This window comes from Nuphar pumila, chromosome 8, assembly GCF_984573655.1.
Source record: "Nuphar pumila chromosome 8, dmNupPumi1.hap1.1, whole genome shotgun sequence".
Lineage (NCBI taxonomy): Eukaryota > Viridiplantae > Streptophyta > Magnoliopsida > Nymphaeales > Nymphaeaceae > Nuphar > Nuphar pumila.
Window position 1 is genome coordinate 82,420,430 of NC_143256.1, and position 19,311 is coordinate 82,439,740.

Below are 19,311 nucleotides of genomic sequence, written 5' to 3' on the forward strand. Positions count from 1 at the left end.
TGCCTTTCATTTGCTAATCTTCATATGCATATTAGCATTTATTTCATCACTTAGCCTAGCGCATTAAAAACATATTCAAATATATATCTTCTTAACTAACATGATGCATTGAAATTTTCATTAGCATAAGGTAGATGCATGAACATTTCATCATTTGCATCCTAAATTCAATATGATATTTCTTTCTATATGCATCTTTTATCTTGTGCTAACTTGATTTTTGTAGAAAATATGTGGAAAATGCTACTTTTCCTTCCTACATTAGGGACTTTTGTAAAATCGATTTCAATTTTAAGGTTGTAATAGTTAGGTATTAATGAGAATTTTCATTTTCCTGTATTAGATTAGAATATATGAGCATGCAAATCTCATAAATTACGTGTTTCATCTTATTTTTATTTTATTTCTCAAAAATCCACAAATGGTGAAACACGAATGGCACGTGCACCATTCTAATAAGAGGTAATTAATTATAAGTAAATGACTCACATTTATGGCCATAGTCAAAATGTGAACAATACTTAGAATTTTTATCTTTTATGAAATAACATTTGACCTTCACTTGGGTCTCTTTTGAAAATCATTATTATTTCTCTGAAATTTTCTTCCTTTATCAGAATTTGATATGTGGATTAACTCAAAATATATTCATGGCCATAGTCAGAAAATATTGAAGGCAAATTTCATTTCAAATCCTATAAAGGCACCAAAAAATTTATTTTATTCTTTATTAGAGTTTAAATATAGATTATATTATAATATATTTATGACCATAGTCATGAATGTATTATAATTCTAATCTTATTTCAATTCTTCTAAAGAATGAAATATGCTTTTCAATTCCAATTTTCAAATTCTTTCAAATCATTTATCATTTAGGATAGAATTACATTTCTTTTCAAATCATTTTCAAATCATTTTCCAAATTCCAAGTGATCATTGAGATAAATTTTCAAAACCCAGTTTTTATCTCATTTTCCAACTCTTATTTACAAATTCAAATTCATCTTTTATTCTCAATTCTATCTTATTTCAAAATTCAATTTCCAAATTCATTTCTAATTTCAAAATCAATTCAATATTCCAATTTCAAAGTTCAATTCAACTTTGAAATTCCAAATTCATTTCCAAGTTCAAAATTCAATTTCAAAATATATTCAATGTTCCAAATTCAAACTTCCATTCAACTTTGAAATTCCATTCTATTTTCAAATTTCAAGTTTGAATTCAAGTTTTATCCTCTATTTCCATTTCAAACTCCTAAACCTCCAAGTTCTATCCAAATTCTGAGTTTGATTCTCAAATTCAATTCACTTTGAAATTCAAAATCAAGTTTTGAAATTGACTCTGAGTCTTAAAATCGATTTTATCTAATTCAGTCCTAATTTCAAAACTTATTTCAAAATCACATGGAAAAATCCAAAAATTTCTGAAGTATTTCCTCAAAAGCATATATCTTTGCATGTTCATTGCACAAGCATGATTCTTTGTGCATTTAGAATTCTAAAATAATTACTTAGACAATATTTAGGCAAAGCAAAAGGCATTTATTCGATCCTTGGTTCAATTACTCTTAGTAAAGGCGCCAGGAACGATTGAACCTCATACCAACGAGCAAATCCTATCTCTCTATTTTTCCTGCAAATTTTTGAAAACGGAGGCGAGTAATTTCAAAATCTTTTCAAATAAAGGTAAAGTGAGACCTTGCAAAAGATTTTCTTTTCTTTCTTTCTTTCTCTTCTCTCTTCTTTCTTTCTTAACTTTTTCCCCTTCAAAAGGGAAAAAGGAGGCTAGAAAGGAAAGAGAAGAAAAGAGGAAATTTTTTGCATGATCACAGAAGTTGGCGACCGAGATGAGACTCGTCTTCGTCCGGTCGAATTAAATGCCTTTTCTTTGTTTAAAATTGTCTAAGTCTTTATTCTATAAATGTAAGCTTTATTTCCATGCAAACCTTAGGAGCCTAGACTCTGACCTAGCTGAGATTGACGCATATAGGGTTTAAGTATGGTTTGGTAGGACCATATTGAGAAGATTTATGCATGCTCACTTAGACTTAGGTCTGAAATACAACACTTCTCAATTTTGGGATTGAATGTAAACATTGTATGCAAGTGTATACTTCATTATTATTAAATTCTATCTCTTTAGGACTCTGCATTAGAGTCATCTGATTTCTTGCATGTTGAGCATAGTTTCAAAGCATCCCTACCTATATTATCCCGGTCTTCACGTTGTTGGGCTGTCTCATTGAACCATAGTTTGAGAGAGAGCCTCACAACTAGACCACTTATTTGGGTTAACACCCCCCTACCACGTACTAAGGGTCATAGTCCGAAGTATATCGGTAGGCGCTCAAGGATGTTGGAAAAACCTTATCTTTGAACCGAAGAATTTCTTTGCCACATACTTCAAGCTTTAGCTTGAGTATATCGACGTATCTTGATTGAAATCAGATGATTAAAACCTTAGAGTTAGGATTAAGGTCCTACAAGCCTTTTCAAATATTGTATTTAGAGTCAGCTCTTAGGGAGTGCAGTTTTGTGCATCATTGTTTGTATAGCTTTGCTTCTTTTGTGGATATTATCTTTTAAATACTCATTTACTTCACATTTTCAAAACCCTAGATATTTATTTCAAAACTTCCCTATATTTCTCAAGATCCAGGTATGTATTCCTCTTTCTTTATTTCTTCAGAATAATTTTCTTAAACCCTGGATATTTTTTTAGATTTTCCTGTATTTCTCAAAATCTAGGTATATATTTCTCTTTCCATATTTCTTTAGAATTATTTTTCTAAAACAATAGATATTTGTTTTGAAGTCTTCTTCTATTTTTTTAAAAGTCCAGGTGTATTTTTCTTTTCTTCTTCTGATTTCTTCAATTCTTTTGATCCTGCCTGCAATTTTTCAAATTTCAAATCTTGCCATCGTTTTTCAAACTTTTCTTCTTCTTCATATCTTCCAGTATATCTTCCAATTTTATTCAAATTTTCTGCCTTCTCACATAAAATCTCTTTAGTCAAGAGATATCCTTTTCAAAATAGCATTTTTCTTCATATTCTAGTTGTTTATTCTTCCCCACGGAGGAACATCACAATTATCATAAATTTTGTGATGACCAATCCCAGGTAATGGGATACCATTTTTTATCAACCTGATTCCTTCTTTTATCAAAATTTCTTCCAAAATTCTTTTCTCTAAATATCCCATTTTCAAGTTCTTCTGCTTTTCTCAAATGACTTGCTTCAAATATTATTCTTCCTTCCCAGTTATACTGGGGCATTTTTTTATTATTTTTATGAAAATTCATTTTTCAAAAACCTTGTATGTAGGCAGAATCAAATAAAACCTTTCGTTAATAATTTCTCATCAATTCTTCATCAATCACCAATAATTTTCATCAATATTCTTTCCCTTTCAGGTTTAAGGGATAAACCTAAACCTCGACCTTCAAGGCATTTCCTTCATCCCCGTTAAGGATAAGGGGTTAATTTTGAAAATCAAACCACATACAGCTAACTATGATGGTCCATTCAAATCCTAATTTTTCCATTTTCTAAATTCAAACCTCAGGTTGTCTCTCTTCAAATTGAGTTCCCCTTCAGCTTAAAAGATAAACATGAGCTCCCCATTTAGGATAAGGGGATAATTCTAAAAGCAGATCACATATGTTTAACTATGATGGTCTATTGTAAATCAAAGGTTCCAGTTTGTCATTGGTCGTTAAATCAAAGGTTCCAGTTTTTCACTGGTCATTAAATCAAAGGTTCCAGTTTGTCACTGTTCATTAAATCAAAGGTTCTAGTTTATCACTGGTCATTAAATCAAAGGTTCCAGTTTGTCACTGGTCGTTAAATCAAAGGTTCCAGTTCATCACTGGTCTTTAAATCAAAGATTTCATCCCTTTCATTGGTCGGTAAATCAAAGGTCCCAGTTTTCACTGGTTATTAAATCAAAGGTTCCAGTTTGTCACTGGTCATTAAATCAAAGGTCCCAGCTCCTTTGCTGGTCATTAAATCAAAGGTTCCAGTTTGTCACTGGTTGTTAAATCAAAGGTTCTAGTTTGTCACTGGTCGGTAAATCAAAGGTCCCTATTTTCACTGGTCATTAAATCAAAGGTTTCAGTTTATCACTGGTCGGTAAATCAAAGGTTCCAGTTTGTCACTGGTAGTTAAATCAAATGTCTCAGCTCCTTCACTGGTCGGTAAATCAAAGGTTCCAGTTTGTCACTGGTCATTAAATCAAAGGTTTCAGTTTGTCACTGGTCATTAAATCAAAGGTTCTAGTTTGTCACTGGTCATTAAATCAAAGGTTCTAGTTTGTTACTGGTCGTTAAATCAAAGGTTACAGTTTGTCACTGGTCATTAAATCAAAGGTTTAAGTTTGTTACTAGTCGTTAAATCAAAGGTTCCAGTTTGTCACTAGTCGTTAAATCAAAGGTTTCAGCCCTTTCGTTGGTCGGTAAATCAAAGGTCCCAGTTTTCACTGGTCATTAAATCAAAAGTTCCAGTTTGTCACTGGTCGGTAAATCAAAGGTTCCAGTTTGTTACTGGTCGGTAAATCAAAGGTTCTAGTTTGTCACTGGTCGGTAAATCAAAGGTTCCAACTCTCGTTGGTCGTTAAATCAAAGGTTCCAACTTTCGTTGGTCATTAAATCAAAGGTTCCAACTTTCGTTGGTCATTAAATCAAAGGTTCTAGTTTGTCACTGGTTGGAAAATCAAAGGTTCCAGTTTGTCACTGGTCAGAAAATCAAAGGTTCCAGTTTGTCAGTGGTCGGTAAATCAAAGGTTCCAGTTTGTCACTGGTCGTTTAATCAAAGGTTCTAGTTTGTCACTGGTCGTTAAATTAAAGGTCCTGGCTCCTTTGCTGGTCATTAAATCAAAGGTTCCAGTTTGTCACTGGTCATTAAATCAAAGGTTCTAGTTTTTCACTGGTCATTGAATCAAAGGTTTCAGTTTGTCACTGGTCATTAAATCAAAGGTTTCAGTTTGTCACTGGTCGTTAAATCAAAGGTCTTAGCTTTTTTGCTGGTCGGTAAATCAAAGGTTCCAGTTTGTCACTGGTCGTTAAATCAAAGGTTCCAACTTTCGCTGGTCGTTAAATAAAAGATTTCAGTTTCCACTGGTCGGCAAGTCAAAAGGTTCTAGCTTTCGTTGGTTAGTCTTTCAAAATCCAGTTTTATTGGTCAGGATTTCCAAAATCAAAGTTTTAGCTCAAGGTCCCATCAAAATTGATATTGAGTAAGTATTTCACAAGAGATTCTCAAAAACTTTGCCAATCTCTTAAAAATGTTCATTGATTCCAATATTTTACTGCACAAAAGAATCACCTAATATTACCTCTAGTATTCTTTCTAAAAAGGTGAAGCTTTTTGTGAAAAAGAGCAAAATTCAAACCTTTTCCCTATTGATCAACCAAAAGGATAAGAGAAATGTCCTTGGTATGATTAGCAAAGAAATTTCAATGATATTGAAAAGCCAAAAGCGAATCAATATTGATCATAGCTATGACACATGTTTAAAGATGACTTTTTGGCAATCAGGCAGTAGAAATATCCTGAGTTATAAAAAGAATTCACTCAATCCATATCTCCTCAGTCATTTAAGCCACAATTAAATATCTGCAAAAGAGATCTCTTAATCATCGTCAAGTTGAAGACTGGTGGATGAGTTAGACCCCTGGGGCCAAAGAAGATTTGGATCATCTCCAAGATGAAGGAGTTTGTGATGGATCATTCCAGGGAAAGTTCAGATCACCGCCAAGTTGAAGGTGAATGCGATGAACCTCCCGACAAACCCTAAAAGATATTTAATTTCTGCTATCATCAAGAGGTTTTTGACCAATAAGCCAATATCACCAGTATAATTCCTGAGACAAAGAAGGATCAGAGCATCTCCAAGTTGAAAGAGGATGTAACGTATCTTTCTCAGAAAAAAAAAGAAAAGTCAGGACATCTCCAAAATGAAGGATGATGTAATAAACTCCTCGCCAAAAACCCAAGAAAGCTCAATGTCTCAAAAAGAGTGCAAAAAAATCATCATGGGAAAACCTTCAGATATCAAATTGCCAAAATTGTCAGAAATCATCTTTTCTTATGCGAAATTCTTTCATCAATATATTTTCATTACTTGCTTTTATAAAATTAAGAATATCAAGGAAATGAATAGCTTTCTTGAAGAAAATCATCAGCACTAAAATTTAAATTTGACTCTTGAATCTGGGGAGTTAACCTCGTTGGAGGAAGTACTCTAGGTAAAAGAGGGAATGTCTTTCGCATATACGTGCATATTTTCAAACATTTGAATCAACTACAATTTTACCTTATTGGCAAAATTTTCTAGCTATTCAAAAATAAAATAAATGCTCAATATCTATTTTGATGCAACCTAACAGGGTTTATATTTTCAAAAAAAGTTGCCTCATTCTAACAAGGTATTTCTTCCAGTCTCATCATAATAGAGATTTTCAAAATCCAGTTTCTTATGACTGGTTGGGAGTTCCAAAATCTAATTGTCACATTATTCCTTCCCAAATTTAAATCAAAGGTCCCAGTTTTCACTGGTCGTTAAATCAATGGTCCTAGCTCTTTCGCTGGTCATTAAATCAAAGGTTTCAGTTTTTACTGGTCATTAAATCAAAGGTTCCAGTTTGTCACTATTCAATAAATCAAAGGTTCCAACTTTCGTTGGTCGTTAAATCAAAGGTCCCAGCTCTCTCGTTGGTCATTAAATCAAAGGTCCCAGTTTTTACTGGTCGTTAAATCAAAGGTTTTAGTTTGTCACTGGTCAGTAAATCAAAGGTCCCAGTTTTCACTGGTCATTAAATCAAAGGTTCCAGCTCTCTCTGGTCATTAAATCTAAAGGTCCCAATTTTCACTGATCATTAAATCAAAAGTCCCAACTTTCGTTGGTCGTTAAATAAAAGGTTCCAATTTTTCACTGGTCAGTAAATCAAAAGTCTCAGCTTTCGCTGGCCAGTGCTTCAAGAATTCAGTTTTACTGGTCGAGATTTTCAAAATCTAAATCTTCATAATTTCCATTCAGATAAGAATTGTACCTGAACCTCGTCTCACGAGGTATTTTTCAAAAATGTCCCATCGTGGTTTTTCAATGTATTTTCGGCCCCATTCAGGTAAGGGTTAAACCTCAAATTCATTTTGAGATATCTTTGTCCCATCCAAGTTAAAAGCTAAACCTGAGTCTTTAAAAAAAAAGCTTATTTCATCTCAGTCATAAGACTTCTTCAAAATCTCCATCTTTCACCATTTCAGGATCTTCATCCCAAAGTCCCATCACGATTTCTTCATTTCCTTTTTCGTCCAAGTTACTTCATCCTCAAAGATTTTGTCTTTTTCCAAGCCATTCAAGATAAGGTGCAAAACCAGAGAATAATGTTTCACAAGACAATTCTTCCACACCCAGTTTAGATTTTTTGACTGGGTCATTTTTTTAAAAAATTTGGTGTGTTTTCTTTGCCACTAAGCTCGGCTCTCACCGGCTTAACAGCAAAGAGGGGCATCTGTGAACACCTCAAATTTTTTAAAAAAATTCTAAAAAATCCATTTTTGCCCCTGGCCTCATCCTCTAAATAAATTGGGTCAATTTCTGATTAAAATTTCATTCATTTCTTGAATTCATTGGAATCCAAATTCAAATTCCATATCTGACTTAATCTCGGACCCAAATCTGATATCCGAATCAGATTCTGATCCCAGATCTTCCATTTAAAAAAAAAAACAAAAAAATCAGTTCTTTATATTTTTTCAGATATTTTATCTGAATTCAGTCTCAATTCAAGATCCAAAACCCAATATTTTCTCAAAAACTCTGGATCCAGATCCTTTTCTTTGAAAATTTATGAGATTTGACCCTGTATCTTCAGAAAAACCTTCTTTTGTAAAAACTTCAAGTTTTAAATAAATATTTTACAAAATACTTCAAAACGTCGTTTGGATCCCCTTTCAAAAAAACCACCTTTTGAAAATTCCTAAAACCTAAAGGATCATTTTTAATATAAGCCTAGCGACCTTCTGTTATAAAACAGAGCCGAAGGAGGATGCCTCCTCATCCGTTTCCACCCCTCCATCTTGACTCTTCTTCACCCCAATAGATCGCCTTCTCCTTCTCTCTGATCATCTTCACCCCTCCACATTCGATCTTCTTCTCTGATTCCCCTTTTCCTTCTCCCCTTGGTGCCTTCCCCTTTAATCAACTGAAGGTCGGCCACCATTCAAGAGAGCCACGGTAAGTGATCATCATCTCTCCCCTTCTTTGATGTTCTGTAAATTTTTTCCCTTATTTACAGTATTCTTTTCTTTTGATTTCGTTCCTCTTCGTTTCCTTTTTTTTATAAGGCACAAATGGTGGGATCGACCTGCCTATAGCAGTGTCGATCTACCTGTTGCTACAGTGACGGAGTGTTTCGCTCCAACATTTATTCTTGTTTTTTTTTTATTTGCAATCCATTTCCCCTGTATTTTCTCGATTTTCTTTCAGTTTAAATTCAATTGCATCATCATCTTCGCTTCATTGCCTTAGTTCAACATCGTCTTTTAATGTTTGATTTAGGCATGACAGTATCATGTTTTGTTTACCTGATATATCATATTAGATGGCATGGGCTTCATCATGAATCGACTCAGATTCACCATGGAGTCTGTTGCAAAACCTTGTAGTTGCAGAAAAATTGCTGGAATCAAAATCCCTTGAGTATAGTTCTGCCAGATTCACCGTGAATAAGGTTCAACTCACAGTGAATTCCCAATTAAGAAATCCCCTTGAAAGTATTGTGAGCAATCTAAAAGATGAAGAGATCTATCATCTACATCTCATATTCTTCTGAATCGTATATGCATTAGGTTTTCTTAGTCATTACAAGTTCATATCCTTCCCTCCACACCTCATTACATATTTTGTTTAGTATCCACGTATCTCTGCTATCCTCCTGCATCAAATCATAGCAGCTTCATCCCATGTTTTGCATCATATTCTCTTCATCTTTGTTATGTTATGGTCTGTTTGTGTAATATTCACAAAATTTTATGATACTTTCCTAATGTTCATCGAACTTCATTTGTATCAGCATCATCTATGTTTCACCATACATATCACTTTGTATCTCTTGCCTTTACCCATTCTGTATTTTGAAACATACATGTGGATCGTAGTTAGCAAGTAGTGTTTTCAAATGTCACTGGATGCCAGGTAAATATCATCAGCATCAATGATCTGGATTATGGCTGAGCATTACTCTAAGCAGGTCTCACGAAAGCGCTGCATTGATTCAACCTGCAGAAATTGATCGCTAAAACCTATCTAATGGCTGGGATCACCTTGAGGAACTTACTAGAAACCGATTTACTGTAAAAGGTTAATCTAAAATCTTGTGTGCATATTCAATTTGCTGGGATGGATTGCTAAAACCAATCTATGAAAATCGATGCATTTATGCTAATTCCTCTGCACTTGGTTAAAAAGGGTGTTATTCAAATCATTGTTTAGTGTGCATATATTTAGGAGCCAAGTGTTTAGATTTTATCTGCCTGTGAATATTTATTTGATGTCTCTGCTCTTAGGAATTTTCTATGAATCATCTACTATGCATCCCCCATTTTGATTGCTTTTCTTCTTTTTTTTCTTCTTTCTTACTTGCCTTTTATGACTTCAATTTTTTGTCGTTTGGCATCAGCAAGTGCACTACATTTTAGTGTAAAGTGTATTATTCAAATTGAATATCATACATCTATGCTTATAGCTACACCTTCAGAACTTCTCTATATCACACCTTTCTACTCCACAACATTTATCCACTGTGTCACAACACATCACTGTCACCAAACACTATACTTTAGTCACTTACACTCACTTCACCTGCATTATCACCTTCTTCACATCATCTTCATTGCATATCACCACCCTTCATTGTGGCATGCTGTCATCACCACACAACACATTCATTTAGCCTGTTGTACACCTCCACCAAGACAACATCTTCCATTCACAACTCCACCTTCACAACACTGTCAACATGGCTGCACCCATATCATTATCACTCCAGCATTACTAACACCACTACATCTGGACGATGCCATCTTCACTAGCACCAACACTACACTGCAACCACTAGCACCACTACATCTGTATGTTGTCACCACACTAGCACCACACCTACTTCCACCTTCACGGCATGCCTACATAGTAGCTTCCTGCTACCGCTGCATCTTAGCACTTCCCCCATCAGCTCATGCTATCACATCACTTCAACCATCCCCTGTATATCACACTCATAACACCTCATCTTCACCTGCACTGACACAACAATTCCTTGCAACATCACACTTCCTGCATCATCTCACCATCACCCACACATAGCTCTCAGAACACATTTTCCAGCTTGCCTAATGAGCAAGAACAATCTGTCGAGACATCCATAAGTGTTGGAAGCTTTTCTCCAGGCCAGGTAAGTACCAGTTCAGAAGATTTGATTGGAGTGCAAAATGTCATGTCTGAAGATGATGGTGACAAAAGAATCAGCCTTCCCAATCTTAAATCAGGCATGCCATCTGTGCTTGGTGATGAACATGACAATGGTTGTATCCTTAAGCAGCCACCTAGGATAACATTTAACTCTTAAGAACTTGTTATACAGTTGAATGATGATATACATAGTCCCTTCCTTCTAGGAGATTCATTCAGTTCTTCATCTTTAGTTATGCCTAATTCCCTTGCTTTGTCTAAAAAATCTAATTTCAAGATTGGTAGTTTCACACCAATTTCTTCACCAATAGTAGCATTAACATCTTGGTTTGGTAGTGCTGGACTTTCAGATAGTAAAGCACAACTTACTGCTACTTCATCTATGGGTTCTTCAGTATCTAGAAGTGAAATGGAATCATCACAAGACATCAAATCTAGCGTTCAAGGATCCTTGGTTGTGAATATGCTTTTTACTGTTAATCTACAACATTTGTTGAAAATGGATGATGCTGGTTCAGGAAAAGGTCCATGTTCTGCATCAGCTAGTGCAGTTCTAGATTTCATTGCAGAAGTGTTTGCTGATATAGTGATAGAGCAAATTAAAGCTGCACAGGTTATTGAAGCCATTTTGGAAACTATTCCTTTGTATGTTGATGCAGAGTCTGCACTTGTTTTTCAAGGCTTGTGCTTGAGTACATTGATAAACTTTTTGGAGAGACAACTCCTACGTGATGATGAGGAAACAGAGAAAAAGCTTGATAAGAGCTGTTGGTCTGTAAATCTTGACACCATATGTTGGATGATTGTAGATCGTGTATATATAGATTCTTTTTCGCGGCCTGGTGGTATTCTAAGAACTTTGGAGTTTTTATTATCTATGTTACAATTTTCAAACAGAGATGGACACATTGAAGATGCTACACCTCCACGAAAGGGTCTCTTATCCATTGGAGGAGGAAGTAGGCAGCTTGAGCCATACATACCTCCACTCACCTGTTGCTGTCAATATCTGCAAAATCTCCAAGCAGTAGCCCCACAACACATGACCTTCTTGTTACACATGCTTCACTCACTCACTGGTTCCATCTTCACGATCCAATACTTTCCCCCTCCATTTACACTTCCACTACTACCCACTTGATTCATTAGACCCATTATCTATGCATTACACCAATTTTGAATCATATATGTCATGTCATTGCCTTTCATTTGCAAATCTTCATATGCATCGTAGCATCTATTTCATCACTTAGCCTAGCGCATTAAAAACATATTCAAATATATATCTTCTTACCTAACATGATGCATTGAAATTTTCATTAGCATAAGGTAGATGCATGAACATTCCATCATTTGCATCCTAAATTCAATATGATATTTCTTTCTATATGCATCTTTTATCTTGTGCTAACTTGATTTTTGTAGGAAATATGTGGAAAATGCTACTTTTCCTTCCTAAATTAGGGACTTTTGTAAAATCGATTTCAATTTCAAGGTTGTAATAGTTTGGTATTAATGACAATTTTCATTTTCCTTTATTAGATTATAATATATGAGCATGCAAATCTCATAAATTACGTGTTTCATCTCATTTTTATTTCATTTCTCAAAAATCCACAAATGGTGAAACATGAATGGCACGCGCACCATTCTAATAAGAGAGAATTAATTCTAAATGATTCACATTTATGGCCATAGTCAAAATGTGAACAATACTTAGAATTTTTATCTTTTATGAAATAACATTTGACCTTCACTTGGGTCTCTTTTGAAAATCATCATTATTTCTCTAAAATTTTCTTTCTTTATCAGAATTTGATATGTGGATTAACTCAAAATATATTCATGGCCATAGTCAGGATATATTGAAGGCAAATTTCATTTCAAATCCTATAAAGGCACCAAAAATTTATTTTATTCTTTATTAGAGTTTAAATATAGATTGTATTATAATATATTTTGAATGAAATGTATTATAATTCTAATCTTATTTTAATTCTCCTAAAGAATGAAATATGCTTTTCAATTCCAATTTTAAAATTCTTTCAAAGCATTCATCATTTAGGATAGAATTACATTTCTTTTCAAATCATTTTCAATTCATTTTCCAAATTCCAAGTGATCTTTGAGATAAATTTTCAAAACCCAGTTTTCAGCTCATTTTCCAACTCTTATTTACAAATTCAAATTCATCTTTTATTCTCAATTCTATCTTATTTCAAAATTCAATTTCCAAATTCATTTCCAAGTTCAAAATTCAATTTCAAAATCAATTCAATATTCCAATTTTAAAGTTCAATTCAACTTTGAAATTTCAAATTCATTTCCAAGTTCAAAATTCAATTTCAAAATATATTCAATGTTCCAAATTCAAAGTTCCATTCAACTTTGAAATTCCCTTCTAATTTCAAATTTCAAGTTTGAATTCAAGTTTTATCCTCTATTTTCATTTCAAACTCCAAAACCTCCAAGTTCTATCCAAATTCTGAGTTTGATTCTCAAATTCAATTCACTTTAAAATTCAAAATCAAGTTTTGAAATTGACTCTGAGTCTTAAAATCGATTTTATCTAATTCAGTCCTAATTCATAACTTATTTCAAAATCACTTGGAAAAATCCAAAAATTTCTGAAGTATTTCCTCAAAAGCATATATCTTTGCATGTTCATTGCACAAGCATGATTCTTTGTGCATTTAGGATTCTAAAATAATTACTTAGACAATATTTAGGCAAAGCAAAAGACATTTATTCGATCCTTGGTTCAATTACTCCTAGTAAAGGTGCCAGGAATGGTTGAACCTCATACCAACGAGCGAATCCCGTCTCTCTATTTTTCATGCAAATTTTTGAAAACGGAGGCGAGTAATTTCAAAATCTTTTCAAATAAAGGTAAAGTGAGACCTTGCAAAAGATTTTCTTTTCTTTCTTTCTTTCTCTTTTCTCTTCTTTCTTTCTTAACTTTTTTCCCTTCAAAAAGGAAAAAGGTGGCTAGAAAGGAAAGAGAGGAAAAATTTTGCATGATCACAACTTGATGCAAATGAACTGATGATAGTCAGATGATGAAACCAGAAAATGCGATTAAGTAGAAGATATAAAACATGGTGAATGCAGAAGATGATGAATGAGAAACATAAAGAAATGTATAAAGAACACTACAACAAAGATTAGGATCAATGAAAAATGCAGAGCAACATGAAGTGAAATCAAAGGTGCGGTGAAACAGAAGGTGGAAATGAGTAAACAGAGTGCTACGATGATGCAAATGGAAGCAGATTAACAGAGGAGGCTGTGTAACAAAACTTAAGATCGATGCAAATGAAAGAAAAATTTCTAAAATAGAATGCAGCAGAAACATAGCAAAGGAAAATGAAAACTACAGAAACAAAACAAGCATAATACGGTTAATGATAGATCCAAACAGATTCCAGAGAAACAATAAAAAAAAAACAATGAGATGCTAAATTGAAATTGCAGGAAGCAAAAAATGCAGAAGTAAGAACGTAATCTCTGAAAACTTTTTTTTTTCGTTTTTACTTTCAATTTCACTTAATCTAATCATTAATCTAACACAAAAAAGCTAATAGAAAGAAATTCTTACCAGATTAGCTAGAGTGGCTGGAAAGAGAGGGATTGAGAAGAAGAGGGAGAGAAGAAAGAAAAATAAGAAGGGAAAAAGAAATCGGTGGAGAGGAAGGGAAGAAAGAAGAACATACTCACAATCTTGGTTGAGAAAAGATGGCCTCCAGCCTTCACGCCGCCGCCGGATTTCAAAGCTCCACCGGAAAAAAAGAAAATAGAAGAAAGAAGAAGAAGAGAGAAAGAGGGAAGAAGAAGAAGAAGAGAGAAAGAGGAAATTTCGGATGGAAGAGAGAGAGAAGAAGAGAGGGAGGTCACGCGTAGAGGAGGAGTCCCTTTTCCCTCCTTGACGTGGGTTTTTAAAGGCATTTGAGTGTTAGTTGTGGTAAAATTACCACAACTCCAAAAACTACACTACTAAACAAAAACTATTTACTAAATGCTTCTATTTCTCTATCTTTTTTTAAAACTACAACTAAACCTATTCTAAATATATTTTTTTCATTATTTTTCAAACTTAACCTACTAAATTAATTACAAATGATAAATTTTAAACTAAATTGCAAAATAAAACTAAATTTTCAAGCATTTTTCAATTTTTATCCTTTTTACACATTTTCTCGAAACTAACACAAACTTGGGTTTTTAATACATTTTTCTATGAAATCATGAATAGTTTAATATGAATTAAACCCTAAAATGTATGCATGATCACACGATATCATAATACATCCAAACACAACCTCTCACATCAATCATATAGTATATATCTTAGCAGACAATAAATATGAAATCATGCTAAATAACAAAATAACAAGACAACTTAGTGCACACTCATTCATGCTAAGATTTACAACAATACAACAAATCATGCATATACATGAACATTTTCATGAATGCATGAATATATACAAGATGCATGAACTTACCATTTCAGTGATGCGAGTCCTTCATGCATGAGTAGGTTCTTATCTTTAATTATCATTTTGTTGCTTAAATGATGTATGCAATAATCTATCTACATGCATTTTACATTCTATTTTGATTTTTCAATTATACATATGTGGGTAGAATACAGAGTCTCTCCAGTTTAGAGGTATGACCCAGGCTTGTACATTCATGCAATTATGTTTTATTAGCCTATGTGATGCCCCGATATTAGTCATATCTCTAGAGAGGGACAATAAATTCGATAGAGTTTTCAAACTCTTACAACCTGATATATTAGTATTTACTCATGAGTTTTACCTACCACACCGTGGATAAATCATAGTAGTTACTCCTAACACCAACTCTGTAGATGGGGGACAATGTATCCTTTCGTGCATAAACAACATCTCCACAGAGTCAATAGTTGTACCATGCTTACTCTCTCAATAAGCCACAAGCGAATTAATTTTATTTTGATTTCTTAATTAACTCTCTTGTTAAACGTGTCAATGCAAACATGCAACCACATTCTTGGTTCATATGCAATAATATTCATGGCACCATATGCATGTGCTTGATTAGTCTCTACCACAAAAATTATACAAGTAATGCAATCAACATGCATTTGCACAATCAGGGTAGACTAATCATTCATATTTATGCATACACAATCAAACATGGCATCACTTCATAATTCACTTCATGTATGCAAATTATGCATTTTCATATCATGTTATCACACAAGCATATCATGTATCATTACTTTCATACATTTAATTTCAAAGTATTTCAATTGCAAATTTCATAATGCCTTTATACATGACACAAATACATTTAAACATTGACAATATCGTGTCTCATTATGCTTGCTGCATAATCAAATTACCTGCATCCAATATCATAATTTATGTTTCATGTCATGCTTAACATGAATTACCCCTTGAAAAAAACTTACTCATTTGAATGAGCAAATACGGTAAATTCAGACCTTTGTTTGCTAGTTTTTCTAAAATCAACCAGAAATCACAGAAAATATATTCAACTTTCATTTTTATATTGAGTACTCCTTTATATGTTGGGAAAATAACCCAAGAAACATATCTCAAAAATCATTTATAAAATCCTTTTTACGGTATCTTCTATTATATGTTGAATCTATTACAAAATTTTCATGATTTTAAATAAGTTGTTTTGAATAGGTTTTTGAGACTTTCAAAATAACTAGTTAGAATAACCCTGTAACCAGAGTCAGAAAACTGTGCTCTATTACAATAGGTATTTCTTCCTCAAAACAGACTAAAATCAAACAAAATAACATGTTCAAATTAAGCCCCAGATGTGTAGAACATTATAATATTTTTATTCATTTTTTCTGATCTATATTCTAAGAGAAACAAATTTTGTTTGAAAACTGGCCAAGTCACAAATGAAAACAACAGTATAGGGTTATCATAACTCTTAATGAAATCATAAACCATCATGATATCGGTCCTGACAACCATACTGGCGATCTTGATCTTGCCTTGCTCAAATCTAAAGGGACTTCATTGAATGAAGTCTTCTAAAAGCTTCTACTCACTGCAAATAAGACGTGACATTTTACTTTCTTTTTTGCTTAGGATATCTACAACTACGTTAGTTTTTCTAGGGTGATAAGAGATAGAAATCATAGTCCTTTAGAAGTTCCAACAACCTACGTTGCCTCATATTAAGCTCCGTTTGGGAGAAGATATACTTAAGGCTTTTGTGGTCCGATAAGACTTCAAATTGTCCCCATGTAGATTATGTCTTCATGTTTTTAGAGCAAAAATAACTATTGCCAATTCCAGATCATGTGTGGGGTAGTTTCGCTCGTGAGTCTTCAATTGACGAGACGCATATGCTATTACCTATCCATGTTGCATTAAAACACATCCTGGCCAAGTCACAAATGAAAACAACAGTATAGGGTTATCATAACTCTTAATGAAATCATAAACCATCATGATATCGGTCCTGACAACCATACTGGCGATCTTGATCTTGCCTTGATCAAATCTAAAGGGACTTCATTGAATGAAGTCTTCTAAAAGCTTCTACTCACTGCAAATAAGACGTGACATTTTACTTTCTTTTCTGCTTAGGGTATCTACAACTACGTTAGTTTTTCTAGGGTGATAAGAGATAGAAATCATAGTCCTTTAGAAGTTCCAACAACCTACGTTGCCTCATATTAAGCTCCGTTTGGGAGAAGATATACTTAAGGCTTTTGTGGTCCGATAAGACTTCAAATTGTCCCCATGCAGATTATGTCTTCATGTTTTTAGAGCAAAAATAACTATTGCCAATTCCAGATCATGTGTGGGGTAGTTTCGCTCGTGAGTCTTCAACTGACGAGACGCATATGCTATTACCTATCCATGTTGCATTAAAACACATCCCAGGCTTACTCCTGAAGCATCACTATAAACAACAAAGCCTTCGTGTCCTGATGGGAGAGTAAGCACTGGTGCTGTAGTAAGCCTTCTCTTAAGCTTCTGAAAACTCTCTTCACACTGTTGTGCCCATTCAAACTTTACACCCTTCCGAAGTAGCTTGGTCAATGGCATTGCAATCTTAGAAAAATTCTGGATAAACCTTCTGTAGTATCTAGCAAGTCCTAAGAAACTTCAAATGTTTGTGACACTCTTCGACTGCTTCCAATTCAATACAACTTTCACCTATTAAAATACCAGATTTCACTTATCAACTTTTAATGAAATTTATAATTTCATGACCAAACATTATTATTTTATTGAAAGATTTGCTCACCTTAGCTGAATCAATTGAGATCCCATTCTTAGAGATTAAATGGCCCAAAAACATTATCTGATCCAGCCAAAATTCACACTTAAAGAATTTGGCAAATAATTAATGCTCTTCGAGGATCTCAAAAATAATCCAGAGATATATGTTGTTATCTTGTTTGCTCTTTGAGCAAATCAGATTGACATCAATAAAAACAATCACAAAGAGATCTAGACAGGGTTGAAAGATCCTGTTCATTAAATCCATGAATGTTGCCTGTGCATTGGTCAACCCAAAGGGCATAACAAAAAAATCACCCCAATTTTCCAGGTCTATTTTGGACACCCTCCTTTCACATATGCCAAACCCCTACAGTATAATGTAAGAGTCTCACCCCTAGGTCTATCTCAGTCTAGAGGTCATTTTACCCCATTTCATCAGCAAAATTGCCATTTTACGCCTAGAGCACCCTAAACCCTTGTTAATTAGATCCAACCAAGCTTATTTTAAGTTCAAAGGAGTTAGAATGTCAGTCATTTCTAGTTTTCCTGAGCTCACGATAAGTAGTGTCAGCTCATTCTGGCTAAATTTGGTTCATTTCAGGCGAAATGAGCTGATTTCTAGCTCAAATTTGATCCAATTATCTTCGAGTTGGTTAAATTCCAGTTAATCCTATTCTCATGTGTCTAATTTGAGCTCATCAGAAGTTCGAATGGTCCAGTTTCAATTCAAAGTCACATCCCACATTCTTGGACCTTCATTTCAGCTCATTTCAGTCAAAATTGAGCTAACCCCAGTCGACCCAGCTAGTGCTTTAGCTTCAAATTTAGTTCACCTAAGTATAACTGACTTTCAATTCAGTTCTATCCAGTTCAAATCAGTTCAAACCAATCCACTACCGTGTCACTCTACACCCTGCAGGGCAAAACAAAAAAATTTATTTCTTGGTCAACTTATTCAGAGCATCAATCTATCAATTTTTAAGCTGGGACAATCCCCAATTTAGACTCAGATCAATTCTTTTATCTAATATTTTATCTATATTCGAGATACAATCCATATTTCAATTTGGATATTGGATCCAATATTGAATCCAACATCCAATTTCCAATTTCCAATTTCCAATTTCCAATTTCCAATTTCCAATTTCCAATTTCCAATTTCCAATTTCTAATCTTGGGTCCACAATTCTTAATTAGAACTTTGATTCATTTCCTTGTATGATATCTGAGACCCAATTTCATTCCTTGGATCCTTATCCAAATCCAAGATCCAATTTCATTTCTAGGTCTGATCCAATATCAAATCCAATTTCTATCATGGGCCTAGATTTTTCATCCAAATCCATTTCATAAATTCATATTCAGGGTCCGAACATCATTTCAGATCAATTCCTTTCATTTTTATCTTCAATCGAGATCCAGATCTAATTTTATTCAAAACTTTGGATCCAGATCCAATTTCAAAATCCAATTTTGATCTAATTTCAAAATCAATCCTTGCATTTCAAATCCAAATCTAATGTTTTGAAAAGCCTTTTTGAAAAACAATTTGGATCCATATT